This window comes from Lacerta agilis, chromosome 9 (genome assembly GCF_009819535.1).
Source record: "Lacerta agilis isolate rLacAgi1 chromosome 9, rLacAgi1.pri, whole genome shotgun sequence".
Taxonomy (NCBI): Eukaryota; Metazoa; Chordata; class Lepidosauria; order Squamata; family Lacertidae; genus Lacerta; species Lacerta agilis.
In genome coordinates this window covers 10,551,360-10,569,336 of record NC_046320.1, presented here as the reverse complement: position 1 = coordinate 10,569,336, position 17,977 = coordinate 10,551,360, and positions in this window count along the sequence as shown.

Below are 17,977 nucleotides of genomic sequence, written 5' to 3'. Positions count from 1 at the left end.
ATGAAGAGCCTGTTGACATGTAGATGTTGTTGACTCCAGTTCCCATTGTGACCAGCAGTCGGGGATTATGGGAGTTGTAGTCCGGCAACGTGTGCAGGGCTGTAGAATCCCCACCTTAGCTTAAAAAAAATGTTCAGAAAGGGAAGTGGTGCTTCTCTGAACGGTGGGAGAGCTGATCCCCCTTCTAAAGGACTCTGGGCACACTCCTTTGGATAAAACAAAGAGTTTTCTTTCAACTTCTTAAGTGTTTCTTCACTGTTAATACATTGACTAAGCTTTGAATCGGGCATAGGCAAACTCGGCCCTCCGGATGTTTTGGGACTACAATTCCCATCATCCCTGACCACTGGTCCTGTTAGCTAGGGATGATGGGAGTTGTAGTCCCAAAACATCCGGAGGGCCGGAGCTTGCCTATGCCTGCTCTAGAGGCCCACAATTTCCCCATCCTTGGCTGTCATGAAATTCAGATACAGGTAGGTAGCCGTGTTGGTCTGCCACAGTCAAAACAAAATAAAATAAAAAATTCCTTCCAGTAGCACCTTACAGACCAACTATGTTTGTTCTTGGTGTGAGCTTTCGTGTGCATGCTGAAGAAGTGTGCATGCACACGAAAGCTCAGACCAAGAACAAACTTAGTTGGTCTCTAAGGTGCTACTGGAAGGAATTTTTTATTTTATTTTGTTATGAAATTCAGATGCAGCAGGTGGTGCTCTTTCCACACTCCAGGGAAGTCCCAGCTGGCTGCCAGGATGAGCTGGAAAGGAAGAGCATTTAGAGGACTGAATAGAAATCTGTGGGCAGGTCTCAGAGAGAGGGGTGAGCTCCTCCCCACCCTGCAGCCCTGCCACCTGGGGATCCAGCGTTGAGGAAACAGGAATGCGTAGGGAGCTGTGTCATTAAACCCTGTAACCTGTTTTGAAAGGGAGTCGCGTTCTGCTGGCGTTTCTGGCTGACTCTGTATAATGAAAGATACTCACAGGACTTCCTTGGGGTGCTGGAAAGGGGAAAGGGAGGAAAGAGCATCTGCTTTGTCTGCAAAAGGTCCTCAGTGTCTCCAGGAGTCGCTTCTGCTGCCTGTCCTGACTCTTTCCACATTCACCTTCCTTCCATTATGTCGTTGGGGTTGGGGTTTTCCAAACACAAGAGCTGTAGTTTGGTCCTTAAAACATGAATCCTTTGAGGTGTAGGAACCTTTTGTTTCACGTGCCCTAGGTAGCTGTTGGACAGAGCTTCAGGGTAGGTCCCTACGACTCCCTTGTTTGTTCCAGAGGTTGGGAAAACCAGGACCACCCAAAGAAGCCATCAAGTCCTTTTATTGGATTGTTATAAATGAAAATTAATAGTAACAACAACAACAACAACAACAACAACAACAACAACAACAACAACAACAATAAGCAGCCATCAAGTGTATGATCTGAAACTCCAAATTCCCAAGCACCGTTTTGGAATTCTGTTCCACCGCAAAAGCAAAAATGCAAGACAATGAACATGTATCTTTATTATGATAAACTATTTTTGGGTGGAGGTAAAAGGCACCCATTGTTACCTAAATAACCATAAGCTCGAAGGAAGAAAGGGGTGGGACCCAAATATTGTCACACTTCTCCCTTGTAGAAGCCTCAGTGGGGGCTGACTTTTAGTAAATCGGCAGCGTATAGCACGTGTCTTCCCTCAAAAGACTCCTGGGAACTGTAGTTTGTTAAAGGTGTCAGGAATTGTAGCTCTTTGAACTACAGTTCCCAGGATTATTTGGGCGAAGTTATGAGCTTTAAATGACCTTTTGATGTATGGTTTATAAGCCCTGGAGTCTCCTTAGGATCTGTATCTTACAAGGAAGACCTGCAACAAAGTGTTGCAGTGTAGAGTGCTCCTGTTCAGGGTGCCAGCCAGCCACGCCCCCTTTCAAGATGCTCCATTCCACACCCTGTTATTCATTTCTCTCTGCATATTCTCTCTCACTTGTCTGCATTCTTCTCGTCACTGTGGAATGTCGCTGTGATAAAGCAATAAGCAGGATTTCGGAAACGGAGTGCAAAGCAAACCACTCACAAGGCACGGGATGGAAACTTTAATCTGAGACAATCTGCAGGGTGGAGTTGTGGAAAGAACTCTACGTGGAATAAGCAAGACTTAGTGAGCCCTTCTGCTTTTGGGGGGTGCCGTAGATACAGGATAGAGGGGGTACTTTTAGACTCTGGACTTGGTGGTTCCACAATGATTATTTATGCATTACATTGATATAGCACCTTCAGCCCAGGCCATAGGTTGCTTAACTGCCCAAGGCCTGGGTGAAGAGGCACCTAAAGACACGTAATGAATACGCAGCCCAGCTGCAGGCGGAAGAGCAGGTGCCTCCGAGTTCTGACACAGGAGCATCACCTCTCAGGAGGGGCCAGGTGGGCCCAGGTCCAGGGGGAGGGTTGCCACGGTGACAAGGACCCCCCCCTCCTTTGTGACATCTCTTGCTTCTCCTTTAAAAGCCACTGACTTGCAGGCAGCCATTGTGGGTTTGTAGTGAGGCGTGGAGAAAGAGAGGAGTTAGTGGTGGTTGGTGGTGGTTGGTGGCGATTCAGAGAGGAGTTTGGTTTGTTGTAATTTTTTTTCCATTTTCTTATTTTGATTTTTATTTCATTTATTACTTTTATTTTATTTATTTTCATTTTTATTTTCTTTTATTCTTTTGTTTTAACACTTTTATTTTATTTTTTATTCTTTATTTTAATATTTTTGTTCTTTATTTTTTATATTTTTGTGCACATCTGTGCATATTTTGTACATATTTTGTACATTTTTATTTTGTACATAGAGTAGTTAGGGTTAAGTGTAGGGTTAGGGCGGGGTTAGGTGTAGGCTTAGGGCAGGGGTTGCGGTTGGGTTCAGATTTAGGCTTGGGTGGGCATTTAGAAAGTTAGCTACTTTAGACAGGAGGGTGGGATCTTTTCCTGGACGAAATGGGCAGGCTGTAAGTAGCATTCCTTCCCTTTCTTTTCACAGTGGGGACATAGTTTTCTGGGTGGGAGTTGATCACAGTGAGGGTTTGCCAAGCGTACCTTCCTCTTAGCTCGTTTCTCCCTTGCGTCCTGAGTTGAAGTGTCTTCAAAGCCCAGGACACCTTTGGTAAAGGCTGTTCTCCTATTGGAGCGCTCGCAGGCCAGTGTTTCCCAGCCATTGGTGTTTATACAACATGTTTTTAGATTGGCCTTGAGAGAGTCTTGAAACCTCTTTTGTTGGCCACCAGCATGACGCTTTCCATTTTTAAGTTTGGAATAGTTGCTTTGGAAGACGATAATCAAGCATCCGAACTACATGGCCAGTCCAGCGAAGTTGGTGTTGGAGAATCATTGCTCCAACACTGGTGATCTTTGCTTCTTCCAGGACACTGGTATTAGTTTGCCTGCCTTCCCAAGTGCTGTGTCACATTTTTCAGAGACACCATTGATGGAATCTTTCAAGGAGTTGGAGACGGCATTTATAAGTGGTTCATGGTTCACAAGCATACAGCTGGGTTGGTAGTACAAGTAATGTGGAATGCCCCATCTAAAAAGAAAAAGCGCAGAAGCGCAAAGGCAAAGGCCTTGGCTCTGTTTGATGTATAAGTAAGATGTGTTTTCCAACCCATATTATACTGTAAATAAACACCCAAATACTGAAATTTAAAAACCTGCTCAATGGTTATCCCATCTATTTTCCAATTATATGTTCTTCGGCTATTTGAGAAAATTAAAACTTTAGATTTAACATGGTTTATTGTAAGGGAATTAGACTTACAATATAGACCAAAAATCTTTAGAGCTCTCCTTAGACCAATTCTTGAAAAGGATAAAATCACCGCATCATCGGCATACAGTAAAAGGGGGCAACGATATTGAGCAAGATGAGGGGCATGAATATTTTCTTGAGATTCTATCAGGGGAATTCTCATATCACTGATAAAAAGGTTAAAAAGAAAAGGAGCAAGTATGCATCCCTGGCGCACTCCCCTATTAATGGGAACAGAGTTTGATAGGTCACCAGCAGGGGTAAGTCTAACCCTGGCAGCTGACCCGTTATGCAGTTGAGTTATTAGCCACAATAGCCTTCTATCAATTCCCCATCTGGCCAGTTTTCCCCATAGTAGTTCTCTAGGGATGCTATCAAAAGCAGCCTTCAGGTCAATAAAGGCCGCACAAAGTTGGCCTCTATTTGGGGAAGAGTACTTCCGGATTAAATGATATAGAACCACCGCATGGTCAGGAGTAGATTGGTGCTGTCTAAATCCCGCTTGTTCTGGACCAATCAGGTTACTGTCATCTGCCCTTATTTAACAAGTGAGCTTATTTAACAAAAAACGGGCATAAATTTTCCCAACTATGGACAATAAACTGATGCTCCTATAGTTCCCTGGGTCCTCTGGTGTGCCCTTTTTAAAAATTGGGATGATGATTGCATCCTTCCATATTTTTGGAACTTTACCACTGTTGTTAACTGCATCAAATATGGTAGCCAAAACTTTTGCCCACCAATCTGCATGGGTTTTTATGGCTTCCGCCGGGATGAGATCTGGGCCCGGGGCTTTACCATTTTTAAGTTCAAAAATAAGATCTAAAACTTCATCTGGGTCCGTTGGAGGCCAAAGAGGAAGATGATTATATAAATCATCATTTAAATCAGTAGTAATTTCAGGTAAAGTAAAGTAGTTTCTTAGGAAGGATTCCCGTATTGGTGCAGAAATGACTGATAGAGGATAATTTCTGGATTTGCAGTTGATCAGAAGCCAGAACTGGCGGGAATCGCGAGAATTTGAGGCAGCCACCAATGCCTGCCATCTGTTCAATCGCCATTCCTGTTTGGCCCTTTTTTGTGATTGTTTATACAGGGATTTTGCCTGGTGGTATTCTTTGGGGAGCACATCTGCTCCAGAAATTTTATAGTCATTATAAATGGTACTTAGGATTTGTCTGGCATATTTGCAGTCAGAGTTAAACCAAGGGGCGCCCCTCTTGTGATGGATTTGGTTCACCTGATGGTCCGGAACGGTAAAAAAAGAAGTAAGCTCATCCGAAAGATTAACAAAGAGATTAATAATTTGTTGTTGGTCGTAGGGAGTTGAGACAAAGCTCGAATAAGTTTGTATTATCGTCTGATGAAAGAAATCAGAGTATCTTTGGGCCTGCACTGCAGACCATTTTGTACCTTTAACTCTTGTAGCCGCACTTCTATCCATATATGTGGGATGCCTTTCTTCAACTAGGTCCCAATCAGTCCGCATTTTAGCGACTAAGGGGAGATGGTCACTTAGCTGCACATTATCGACTTTAAAATATAGAAATTTAGGAAATGCATTTTTAGATACTATAAAATAATCTAAAACACTGTTGCTTGATGAACTTAAGTGGGTAAATTCACCCGGAATGTCCGGGGTACAATTCCCGTTTAAAATTAACAAATTTAAGCGTAAAGTTAAATGATAAAGGAGGGTGCCCGCCACATTCACCCTAGAGTCTTTGGATTTTCTGTGGGTATGATGGGAGAAATCAGTAATCTGCTGAACAGGAGTGATCCACCATTGAGCTTTACAGAGAGAGTCCCAATTAGTAGCGATACGCGCATTAAAATCTCCTCCCAACACTGAGAGGGTATCTGGATACTTAATATAACAAAAGGTAAGATGGTCTTCCAGAGTTTCCCATCTGGAATGTAAGTCTGCTATTTGGCCTCCTGGAGGAAGATATACATTAGTAACTAATAACTCAAATTTACGGTTTGAAATCAAACCTGAAATCACAAAAGGGGGAGAAGATTTAATAAGGGTGAGTTTGGCGTGTAGTTTTAGAGACATTGCTATAGCCAAGCCACCCCTAGCCCGTCCACCTTTAAGGGACCGGGCTGCTGGAAGTGAGATAATTTCGTATCCATTAATTCTCAAGGAGTCCTCTTCCCAAGTCTCCTGTAAAAGGATTATTTGAAATTGGTTCAAGAATTTTAAGAATTCAGGGTCTGATTTCTTCCCCCTCCACCCTGCAATATTCCAACATAGGAATGAAAGCAAAGGGTGTTCTGGTTGATTATTTGATGGTCAAAAAGGGGGAGGGAGGGAGTCAGGAATTGAAGGGTTCTCAGTTCTAAAGATGTCAGTAATTTTGCCCGACAAGGTAGATTTTTTGGGCATGGTAGCCTGATGAGTAAGACCGCTTGTTACCCTAGAGATGGATTCTCGATTTGACATGTAAGGTTTGTCATTCGGAGTTTGTGTAATTTTGTTAATACGTCCTATCGGATCTTCAACAGTAATATCTTGGGACATGTTCAGCTTACTCACATTAGAAGAAAATGGATTAATACAATTGGATACCCGCATGTCCGTGCTAAGCACTTTATATGGGGTACCCAATTCGGACTCGTTAAGTTCTCTCATTTTATCCCAGGCTGACGAAGTAGCTATATTTGCCTCGGAGGGAAGTTGTATGGGAGATGGGACTGAAGGGGAACTTTTCACCTCCGGCTTATTGGAAAGTGGGTTCATCTCTGCAGCTACCTGCCGGCAGAGAGGGGCAGATGGTTTTCCAACCCACAACTCTAGCTTATGATGGTATAGACAGGGGGCAGAGTTTGAAGCACAATCAAGCGGGTTTTGCTTGAGTGGCTGCATCTTTTCCTTCGTCAGGGTTATCAAACAAGAGCGCAGGGTGTCAAGTTTGTGGAGTATTTCACTCTGGGCTTCTTGAGGGAGAACTTGGTAGGAGTATAATAAGTTGTTTTCAAAACTATCAAGGTCGTTTTGAAGGGAGAGAATTCAATTCTCTAGCCTTATTGTCTAGTCTTTTAATCCAGTTTTATAATCTGATATTATAGCTTGTAAGGCCTATAGGAGTTTTTTCCTTCTGTATCAATATTCTGCCTCTGTTCATATCAATATTCTACATGCTGTGTATAGAGTGAGCACCTAAGAGAGGCCCCTTATTCTGCATAGCATGAAAGGGTCATCTTGACCCAAGCTGGCTTTAAACTTTCTGGCATGAAAAGCCCATTCCAATTAAGTCCTGGTGAGAGGGTCATCTTGACCCAAGAAGTCTTGGCATAGAATTCCAATTAGTCCTGGCATAGAAGCTGCTTTCCCTTTTGAGAGAAAGTTGCCTTTTTTTTGTTCAGAGCTGCGCATTCACCTGTCTAAGGCTGCGCAGACAGTCTGTTGCCTCTCTGGAGAGAGAGAGAGATGGATTTTAAGCTGGATTTTTGGGCTGAAAATCTTCTTATTTAGAAGGGAAAGAGACCCTCTTTCTCCCTGAATACAGGTAGGTTCTCCTTCTGAAAGACATTTAAATTCATATGGCTGGCTTTAGAGCTGTCCGGCAGTGGAGTTTGCTACCAAGGAGAGACCCCTTTCTTTGAAGGTCTTTAAGCAGAGGCTTGACAGCCATTTGCAGGCATACTTTGATGGTGTTTCCTGCTTGGCAGGGGGTTGGACTGGATGGCCCTTGTGGTCTCTTCCAACCCTATGATTTTATTCTATCCCTAGGCAAGCTCCTTCTGACATTCCTGCTTTTTCTGAAAGCTCTCTTTGTGCTTAAGTGCAAACCTCTCTAATGTTTCCTTTTAAGTATACTGTATTGATGTCACCTGAGTTTGGGAAACTTTAGCCCCATGTATTTGATATTATTTTCTGGCTTTTGTATTGGTATAATGTTCAGTTTGTTTGTAGTTTCTCTAAGTCCTTTTATTTGAAATTTAGTTTTTACCTGTTTGAGGCTCTCTTTGTGAAACTTTTTTGTGTATATTCTCTCTTTGCTGGCATATTATTAATCAATGGAAAGCTGTAGCTAAGAGTGCCCCTTCCCGTGGAAGGTACAGAAATTGGCCAGAGATGTGAAGGGGATTGGATAATGCTTTGATGGGTGATCCTACCAATTAGAGGGAAAGGCAAAAAGCTTTAATTATAAGAGCTAGCCAAAGGGCAGACTGACCCATAGCGAGAAGCTTTAACTTTCACCCAAGTAATGAACTCAGGGCTGTTCTGGCCAGGAGACAAAATGAGTCATTGAATAGGTGGCCTGGCACATGAAGACAGGCAAGCACCAGGAACTCGAGGCCATAGTGACCTTTTGCTTTGATATTACTAATGGTGTGACGTGCATGAACTCATGAATTCATAATGAGGGGAGAGGGATTCTGAACAGGATAAAAGCTGTATGTATCTTTTCGCCTGTTGTATTTCGCTGTGAATTATCACGCGGATGCCTTCTGCTGTCCTAGGCAGTCAGAATATAAATACTTTCTCTACTACATGTCTTCGGAGTCGTTATTGACCCCTTTTCTCTCTCAACTCGTGGTGCAACGCGAACCCCAAGGTTAACGGAAATGGTCAGCCATGTAAAAAGGCTACATTTTCCTTGATTCGTCGCATGTGTAAGCCCATGGGAGTCCGTCTTTTGGTGGTCTTTGGTAGTCAAGTTGGTCGGGTGATTAAAGTTTCCATCTGAGGTGATTATATCAATTAGGGCAAGTTGATCAGTCTTATGTTGAGGGATTTTTGAAAAAGTTACAAAATGAGGAAAAAGAGGTGTTGGAGGCGCCTCATTTTTAAAATGTCTTGATATTCTTACGCCGCTTATCTTCAGACGATCTCTACATTTGTACACTGTTTTTGCCAATCTCCAGTCTCGAAATGAGACCACCGCCCTAGCATGAACGCCGTCGAAGTGTAGATATTCGACATAAGCTAGGTCCGTAGGATTGATAAGAATACCTGGCATATAGGCCTTTAAAAAGTCCCATAAGTGGGCTTTACGCTCCTCTTGTCGTTGAAATCCTGGGGGCTTAGGGTATCTTGACAGAACAAGTTTGTCTTGAGACAATACCAATTTCCAGTTATTGTTTGGCGGAATTTTCTTCTCATGGGGTTTGGGTTTATCTGCAGATAAGACGTAGGCCCAAGGATCTTGAATCAGGGGATCTTGCCTGACATTTGGTGTGTATAGGTACACTTGGGAGTCAAGAGATTCCAATGCACGATCTGAGCAAGGGATTAGGGTATTCTTTTGCTTAGCTAGCTTGGGTGGCTCCTTGACTGGAGGTGTCGCCGAGTTCCCACTGTTTGAAGGACTCTCAAGAAGTTTAAATAGCTTTTTGAAATTCATTTTTTTTTATATTTCATTGCCTTGGCGTTTTTAACATTTTTGCTCTTCTTTACATTGGTGAATCTCCTTTTGTGAGCTTTAGCTTTAGCCCTACAGCTTCTTTTTGTCTTCTTTAATAATTTATTTTTACGAAAGAGGGAAGAGGGGTTACTATTGCTTGCGGGTTCTGTGGTCTCACTGCCATGTTTTCCCCCAAAAGGTTTTACAAGTGTCTGTCACGATGGTCCAAATTTTAGTACAAATGGCAAGAAAGGATTTTATGAGTTCAATGTCCTCTGTTAAAAGCACAAGCCACTTTATAATTGAAAGATCCTCTTCCTTTGTCTCAGTGGCTCGAGAATTAGGATCATTAGTTGTTTTAGCATTTCCATAGGACAGTTCTGCAATTTGCTTTAACATTAGTTCCTCGATTATTTGGGCTTGGAGTAACTCGTGGGGTGTTCGGGATTTAGGACTCAGTTTCTGAGGTGACTCAGCAGTTCTAACGCTTACCTTTGTCCCCTTGGTGTAACTTCCCTCAGCACAATCCTCTCTCTGCACAGCAGGTCCTTCATTGTGGATGTTAGGAGGCTCGGCGAGGGAGGGGATAGAGTCTGGGTCCAGCTGTTTCTTAGTCACCCCCACTTTGCCCTTGCTCCGATAGCAACGAGTAATTTTTGTTTCCACTTTCTTAGGAGTAGGTCTTTTTGTGCAAGATCCCAAATCTTTCAGTGGAGGCCTTGAAGTTTTACAGCCACTCTGAGTCGACACCATTATTTTGCTTAAAGTTTAAAAAAGTCACACTGCCATTCATTAGCTGAGATAATAATGGCAGGGAGTACAAACAGGCAGAGATAAAGATGAAAGGATGGTTAGGGTGAAGGCGGTCACAAACTATGAGGCTTCCTTCACTCCCCTGGCTCGTATCCAAGTGAAAATCAACAATATAAAACAGTAAAATCAACAGTTTATAGCAACTTCCATGGATCTTGATTCCTTTAAAACATTTAGGATAAAACTGGATGGTTTAAACTAAAAACTAAGCTAAAAAAGTTAAAAGATAAAACAATATAAAACAGTAAAAATCAAGGAAAAACAAACCAGGGAGGTACGGCAATCAGAGAGAGATGTTACTCCCTCCCCTGTTAATGAATGACCAAAGCTCTCCCCTCTCCCTGTTGATTTCATTTGCTTCAGGAAATTTATACACTGCTTGACTGCATGAATGAAGGGGCCAGGCTCTCTGGGTCCTGGCATGGCCGTAGCTCTTAAAGCCAGAACACTTGGGACCTCCTTTCTCTGAGAGCCAGTGTGGTGTAGTGGTTAAGAGTGGTAGACTCGTAATCTGGGGAACCGGGTTCGCGTCTCCGCTCCTCCACATGCAGCTGCTGGGTGACCTTGGGCTAGTCACACTTCTCTGAAGTCTCTCAGCCTCACTAATCTCACAGAGTGTTTGTTGTGGGGGAGGAAGGGAAAGGAGAATGTTAGCCACTTTGAGACTCCTTCGGGTAGTGAAAAGAGGGATATCAAATCCAAACTCTTCTTCTTCTTCTTCTCTGCCAGCCCTTCATGCTCTGGGCTGCCTCTTTCAGGCTCTGATGATGCCCTTCAGGTCACTGAAGTGCAGAGAGATGGAAGGAATTGGTCACAGTGGGCTGGCAAGGATATACGTATTTCTGTTCTGCCAATTCGGTGGTGGTTCCCGGTTTTCTCCAGACGCCCCTCCTCACACACAAACACCCCCCAATAATTGGGGCTGCCAACATCTGAGCCAGTGTGGTGTAGTGGTTAAGAGTGGTAGACTTGTAATCTGGGGAGCTGGGTTCGTGTCCCCGCTCCTCCACATGCAGTTGCTGGGTGGCCTTGGGCTAGTCACACTTCTTGGATGTTAAAAAATCTGATAAAAATTTCCAATTAAAAGCACAAATATTACAAGCTTGAACATTTCATTTCCCTACTCCCTCCTCTCCCACCGGAGGGAGCAATTTACCCTCGTCCCCCTCTCACAGGAGCCATTAAAATCATTTTAAATTCACCCCCATTCAATATTCTAATTATTCTAATTATTGCTTATTCCCGACCTGCCTACTGGGTCAGGTAAACATACATTCAATCCTATTCCATGACTTCCCCAGCCCCCCCCCCCATGCTGATTCCATAATCAAATATAATTTACAGTTTTCCTCTCTCATCTTTAAAATCTAGTTTAAATGCCTTTTCTTTCCTTCTAAATAATTCAGTATATAACATATATATTCTTACCTAATTCAGTAACATTTGTCCTCCTTAGCTTCTTTATGCTTCTGTAATTTTTCTAATCACACTTCTCTGAAGTCTCTCAGCCCCACTCACCTCACAGAGTGTTTGTTGTGGGGGAGGAAGGGAAAGGAGAATGTTAGCCGCTTTGAGACTCCTTTGGGTAGTGATAAAGCGGGATGTCAAATCCAAACTTTTCTTCTTCTCCTCTCCACTCATCTCTTCTAGGATCAGGTGCTTAAGGCGCCTTTTCAGCTGCTGCCACAAGGTGGCCCCCCAGCAAGGCCCAGAGCAGCCCGTGGCGCCAGGTGAGCAAGTGGCAGGCATGGGCATGGGGGGGGGGCAACTAGTCAAAGGATGCAAAGATCCAGATGGCCTCATCCAAGCCAAGGTCCATCGGGCCAGGGGCTGGAAACCCAACCCCCCCAGCTGCCAACCTGTTTTGTGGGGTCCAATGAAGGAAGCAGGGGGCAGGGCTGTGGGGCATGGCTGGGGGGGAGCAGTTGTCAGCGGGAGGGGCACCTTCCCTGGGGTGCCCCATTCTGGGGAAAGGAGGCCAGGATTGGCCCCCAAGTCCTGGGGTGTCCCACCCCTGCAGTAGGACTTGGAATCCAGGAGAAAACTCTTGGAATAGCCTTGCCAGGTACTCACCTCTTCCCACGTCCTTCTTTTTGCAGTTCTGCTGCGGTTCCCCATCCCTTCCGCAGGGGTGAGTATCACAGAAAACAAGAGCAGGGACTGGATCCCTCAGACCTCTCCCCCCCCCCACTGCCTGGGCTCTTTGCCCCCCCACTCTGCAGTCTCAGATGCGGAGTAGCCCTCCCCCCACTCAGAACTGACAGCCTGACATTTGCATTTCAGCTGCTGGAGGAGGAACAGCTGAAACTCCTGGGGGTCATCCAGAGCTGCCAGGCAGCTGAGCTCCGAACCCTGAAGTGCTCCAAGCAGGAAACGGCCAAAGCCATTCTGGTGAGTGATGGGTGGTGTGAGGGACCCCCGCGGGGAGGTGGGGGGAAGGAGGGACTTTAGGGCTTCTGCATCTGCGGAGAGGACCACCCTGCCGGCTTAGGGCATGGGGTTGCCATTCCCCTGGAAAGCCAAGCCTGGTGTTTGGGGTCGGAGCTGTCCCTTGGAGGCCTTGGAAAGAGCTGGTTTTCCTCCTCTGTTCTCTTCCAGGACATCTTGCGGCCCTTGGAGCACTCCAGGGTTCGGAGCCCCCTCACCCTGGCCCTTGCCTTGGAGGCCCTCCTCCAGCTAAGGTGAGTGGGGTCTTTGGCATGGGTGGGGTTGTGGGGGGAGAACTCCAGGGGGAGTTCCGGGTGGGAAAGAGCAGGCAGGAGGGAGAAGGGGGCAAGGGAGACTCGGAGGAGGCAGGCAGCGTCAAACCCTCTCCCTTTCATCTCTGCAGTACTATGCACCCCAAATTCAGCAGCGATATGCTCAGTTTGATCCTCCATAGGACCTTGGAGGCAGTACTGGAGGGCCCAGAAATGGAGGAGGACCGAGAGGTATGTCCTTTGTCTTGAATTCCCTCTTTCTTCTTCTTGCTCACACACTTGCAGACTCTAACCCTGCATTCAAACTCTCCTCTCTTTTCCCACAGAATCTCAAGCAGCACTACAGGCTCCTTCTGGGAAGTCTCCTCATAGCAGCGCCTAATCCTGGCACCCTCCTCCAACTTCTAACTGTAAGTGTCCCGATAATATCGGGGTGGTTATAGGGTTGCCCCCTCCCCGTCCCTTAGCCAACGGACTGCCCTATTTCTGGGGCACAGAGCCTGTTTGGCCCCCCGTTTGGTCCAAGACCAAAGCTGGCAAACCCTCATGGTCCAGAGGTGCCAGGGACTCCGTGGTGGGGGCAGTGGGGGCCACTTTGGCCAGACTGGCCCCTGACTCTGAGGCGCTCTTTCCTCCTGCAGGACCTCCGAGGATACGCCCTGGGAGAAAGCGGTGAGGCTCAGGATTTAGCCGCCAGGAGCATTTCATTGCTGTTGAAAATTGCCCGCAGATACCCGCGCCTTAGAGTACGTACCTCGCTTTCTTCTATTCGTTTCTCTGGTTGCTTCCATCCCTCCAAGAGCACATCGCTGAGTGGTGCAGCGGTGTGTGTCCCTGGAGCCAGGATGAGGCCAGAGGGTTTTCCTGCCCCCTTTGCTGCTGCTGCTGCTGCCCTTCCACCTCTGCCCAGGAGGTTGCAGGACCCAGGGAGGTCCTCTGGAACAAGGGATTGGGCCCAAGACAGAGCGAGACCCGGCTTTCCTGGCTTGGCGCTGCTTCTGTGCTCTCTTGCTCCCATCTGACCCCAATATTTCTTTCCTCTGCAGATGACGGTTATTCGCCCGGACCTGGCCTGCTTTCGGCTGAAGCCTGAAGAAGGTAAGCCCCAACACCGTGGAGACAGCCAACTCCCTTGTCCCTTCTTTGCTCAAGACCCACCTCCCAGGTCTTCTTGCTGGGAGTCCTGCAGAAGCTGCTCCCTGCCTGGCAGGCCTTTCCCACCTGGCCTGGGAGGGCCGCGTCTGGACTGACTCCAGCTACATTTCCAACCTGGGACTGAAGGATGGGTATAAATGTGGAGGCCTGTGGGAAAATCTAATTCTCCTTCTCCTTCTCTTCCATCCAGACGACATCTTCATTGAAGAAATATAGAAAGAACTAGACACAAGACACGTCATATGGGGACTTCCGGCAAGGCAGCGAGCAGCTCCTGAAGCCAGCCAGAGCCAACTGCGCTCCTGCAAGAGATCAGGCGGGGGCCCAGAGGAAGGCCGCACAACAGAAGAGACCACAGAAGAGAAGATATTACTTCTTAATTTTCTTTAAAAATATTTTTTTTTGGAAATAAACTTTTTTCTGTTTTTTTTAAAAAAAAGTTTCCCTGGATTCTTTGAAAAAAATCTGGTAACCTTTTCTTAATCTCCTCACCACCACCTCTGGTTGTTTTATTAATAATAATAATAATAATAATAATAATAATACCCTGCCCATCTGGCTGGGTTTCCCAGCCACTCTGGGAGGCTTCCAACAGAATATTAAAATACCATGATTCATCAAATATTAAAAGCTTCCCTAAACACCTATGGGCACAAACTCCAGGAGGGGTGTAGTTTATGAGCACCTTGGGTGAATGAGGGGACTTAGTATCCTGTGGGAACCCCCCATTTCTCCCCCCGCTCCCCACAATTGCTGGTGGAGCAGCAATGGTAGAGGAGATTTCCACAACAAGACCTCTGGGGGCCTCCATCCGTGGTCGGCAGCATCTACAGAATGGCAGAGAGCTTCTTCCAGCCCAAGGGCCACATTTCCTTCTGGCAACCCCATGATCCTGGTGGATGTGGGCAGGGCAACAAATGGAAATACAGTGGTACCTCGGTTTAAGAACAGCCCAGTTTAAGAACGATTTGGTTTACAAACTCCACAAAACCGGAAATGGTGTGTTGGTTTGAGAACTTGACCCTGGTCTATGACCGGAATCCAAATGGAATCCCCTTTTGTCTGTAGACTGGCTGCTACCCCCGCCCCTTTACAAACACCCCTTTCTTTTCATTCTATCCTTTTTGATCATGTGAGTACTTAGAAAAGGATGCTGTGATTGCTAAGACCCAGCATGGGTTTCTCAAAAACAAGTCATACCAGACAAATCTCATTGTTTGTTTGTTTTTTGTTTGGTTTGTTTTGTTTTTGGATAGAGTTACAAGCTTGGTGGATCAGGGAAATGATGTGGAAATAGGGTATCTCAATTTGAGTAAAGCTTTTGACCACGTCCCCCATGATATTCTTCCGAGGAAGCTGGTAAAATGTGGACCCGACAAAGTACTTGTTGGGTGGATTTGTAGCTGGTTTGACTGACCCAAAGCAGTGGCAGAGGAAGCCTCTTCGCAGCCCGGGGCAGCGGAGCAGAGGCAGACCCCTGGGGGCGGGGCGTCATGGCGCACGTCGTATGCACTGCGCACGCCCAAAATTTCCGGGCATGCGTGGTGCATCCGGGCTGGCGCTGCTGCTCCTGCGGCGAGCGGGCAAACGAGCAGCGGCTCGTGGGGCTGCCCCGTCCGTCCGTCCGTCCGTAAAGAAGCACAGACAGGGTGCCGGGTGGTGGGGGAGTGGCGGGAGGGGCCGGGGAGTGTCACCCCCCTCCCCTGGAAACCGTGGCGGACCGCCCCCTACGCCCCGCCCTTCCTACGCCACTGACCCAAAGAGTGCTCCCTAATGGATCCTCATTATCCTGGAAAAAAGTGACAAGTGGGGTGCTGCAGGGTTCTGTCCTGGGCCCGTTGCTGTTCAACGTCTATAAACGAAGGAATCGAGGAGATGCTCATCCAATTTGCAGGTGACATTGGAAGAACAACATGCACAAATATAAGATGGGGGACACCTGGCTTTCCAGAAGTACATGCGAAAAGGATCTAGGGGTCTTAGTGGACCACAAAGAGAAGGAAAAAGCTTCCCAATACAGGAGTTTCAGGATAAATTCCCATGTTGAAGCATTTCTTTTTTATATAAATACTTTTTATTAGTTTTCAATTACAAAGATCCAACATATGCCTTATTACATCAATACCAAATTACAATGCCCACGCCGAAGCATTTTTAATTCCTATGCAACGCAACCACCGAACAAGACCCGTTGGCATTTGAGGGGGAAGAAGGAGAGAAGACGTTTCCGACTCTTGCCCATCTTCGCTCCATTTTCCTGCTGAAGCTTATTCCCTCAAATGTCTTCCACGCAGACACACAAAAGGTATTAATACCCATATTGTTTGCTGGCAGGGAAAAAAGCTGCTGGGTTGTGATGGTGAGGAGAACCTTCAGCGGGAAAACTGAGTGCAAAGAGCTGGCGTGCCCTTAGATTGCTGCCTTCCTCTCCCGACCTTAGCTCTAAAACACTCGGCACGGAGGTCTGGGTTGCATACACACCATACCCTTAAAACACATTGCTTCCCCCCAAAAAAATCCCGGGAACTGTACTGCACTCCTCAGAGAGCTCCCTTAAACTACACTTCCCAGGATTCTTTGGGGGGCAGGGAGCCATGTCCACTAAAGCTACGCTGCGTTCTAAGGCAATAAAAGGCTCCGCCATTTTGTGTTCATTTCCTTGGGATGCAGGCAGCTCCGTGGGACTCAATTCTGAGCAAGCAGACACAAGGATTTGAGCACCCAGTAGATCTCTCTCTCTCTCCATATTTCCAAGGGATGAAGCCATAGCTAATGTTTAACCGGCTCACTAAATGCAGAAGTTCAGATTATAGTGGGCTCTCCCAAGATTAGAATTGCTAAATGTGTGGCAATTTCAGAAGTTGCAGAGGAAGCTACATTGAAACATACAATATTAATCGTCATCAAAGTGCTGGTACAAAGCGCAATATACAAAGTGCCATATAATGTTCAATATAATGTTAAAGATGGTATTGCAAATGTCTATCAGACGCGTGGGTCCATCCTCCCAATGTTGGAGAAGGTTACACAAAGTCACTCCAACATCAGATCAATGATGGGAGTCTGAGGCACTTTGAATAGCTTAGTTATGTTTTATATCCTAGTTCTGATTTGATGATAAAGTCCAGACCTTGAAGAAACTGTTGGTGAAACGGGAAGTTTGAAGCTAGCCACCCGCTGGGAGAACACACCCACATGTTGGAGTGACTTTGTGTAACCTTCTCCATCATTGGGAGGATGGACCCACGCATATATAAAGCATATGTAGGCTTTGCCTCTGAGGAAATATCTATGAATGCTTTTTGTATGATGATATTGTCAGTTTTGTTTCATATTAATACAATTCTTCCAGTGATATACTGAGTAGCTGGAGGGGCAACCCCCCCCTTTGTTCCTGAGACAAAGAAATACTTGGTCAGTTGGGAGTCAAAATGGAGTGAGGCCTGTCTTCCTGTGCTGTTTTTCAGACATGTGGCCTCATTGGTTTTGGTACATTAATAACAATTATTATATATAAATAAAATACCTTAAAATTCTTACAACACTACTCAGCTTCAAAAACAACAACAACAACAACAACAAGTGTCCCCGGAGTCATTGAAAGAAATCTGGTAACCTTAAGTCTTAATTGTGTGTCAGGATTGGACCCTTCTTCTTCCGCTCTTTATGATGCGCCATCCATTGTGCCCCCAACTCTTGTCAGCATTTTGTTACTCCACGGCCCAGCAGCAACCATTTTGTTACTGGCCCCCGCAGTGCTTTCTTGAAAGTCCAGCTGCACCCCCTGCCCCGTCCCCCATGCTCCCTGGCCACCCGTTCTTGTCGGAACATGCGATCATGTGGCAAAAGAGAGGAGGCGCTGCCACCCACCCTCCGGGAGAGGGCGGGAAAAGGGGCAGCAGCCTAGGCAGAGGGAAGTGGGCCAGGGAGGGTGTTTGCCCCCAGCCTAGCCCACTCACTCTGCGAACCGGGCATCTGCAAGGCTGGAGGGCAGTGAGCTGCCGCATTTGCAAAACAAGATGCATTTTATGCCAGTCAATGATTTGTAAAGACAATCCTTGTATGAGTCAAGACTTCGTCCGTTTTGGAGCTGCGCTGTATCTTTGGTGATTTTTATTAAGTACAGGAAACCATGCAAATAATGGGTACTGGTCATCAGATACAGTACTGTATGTTTGTGCCTTTGTCCTTCTA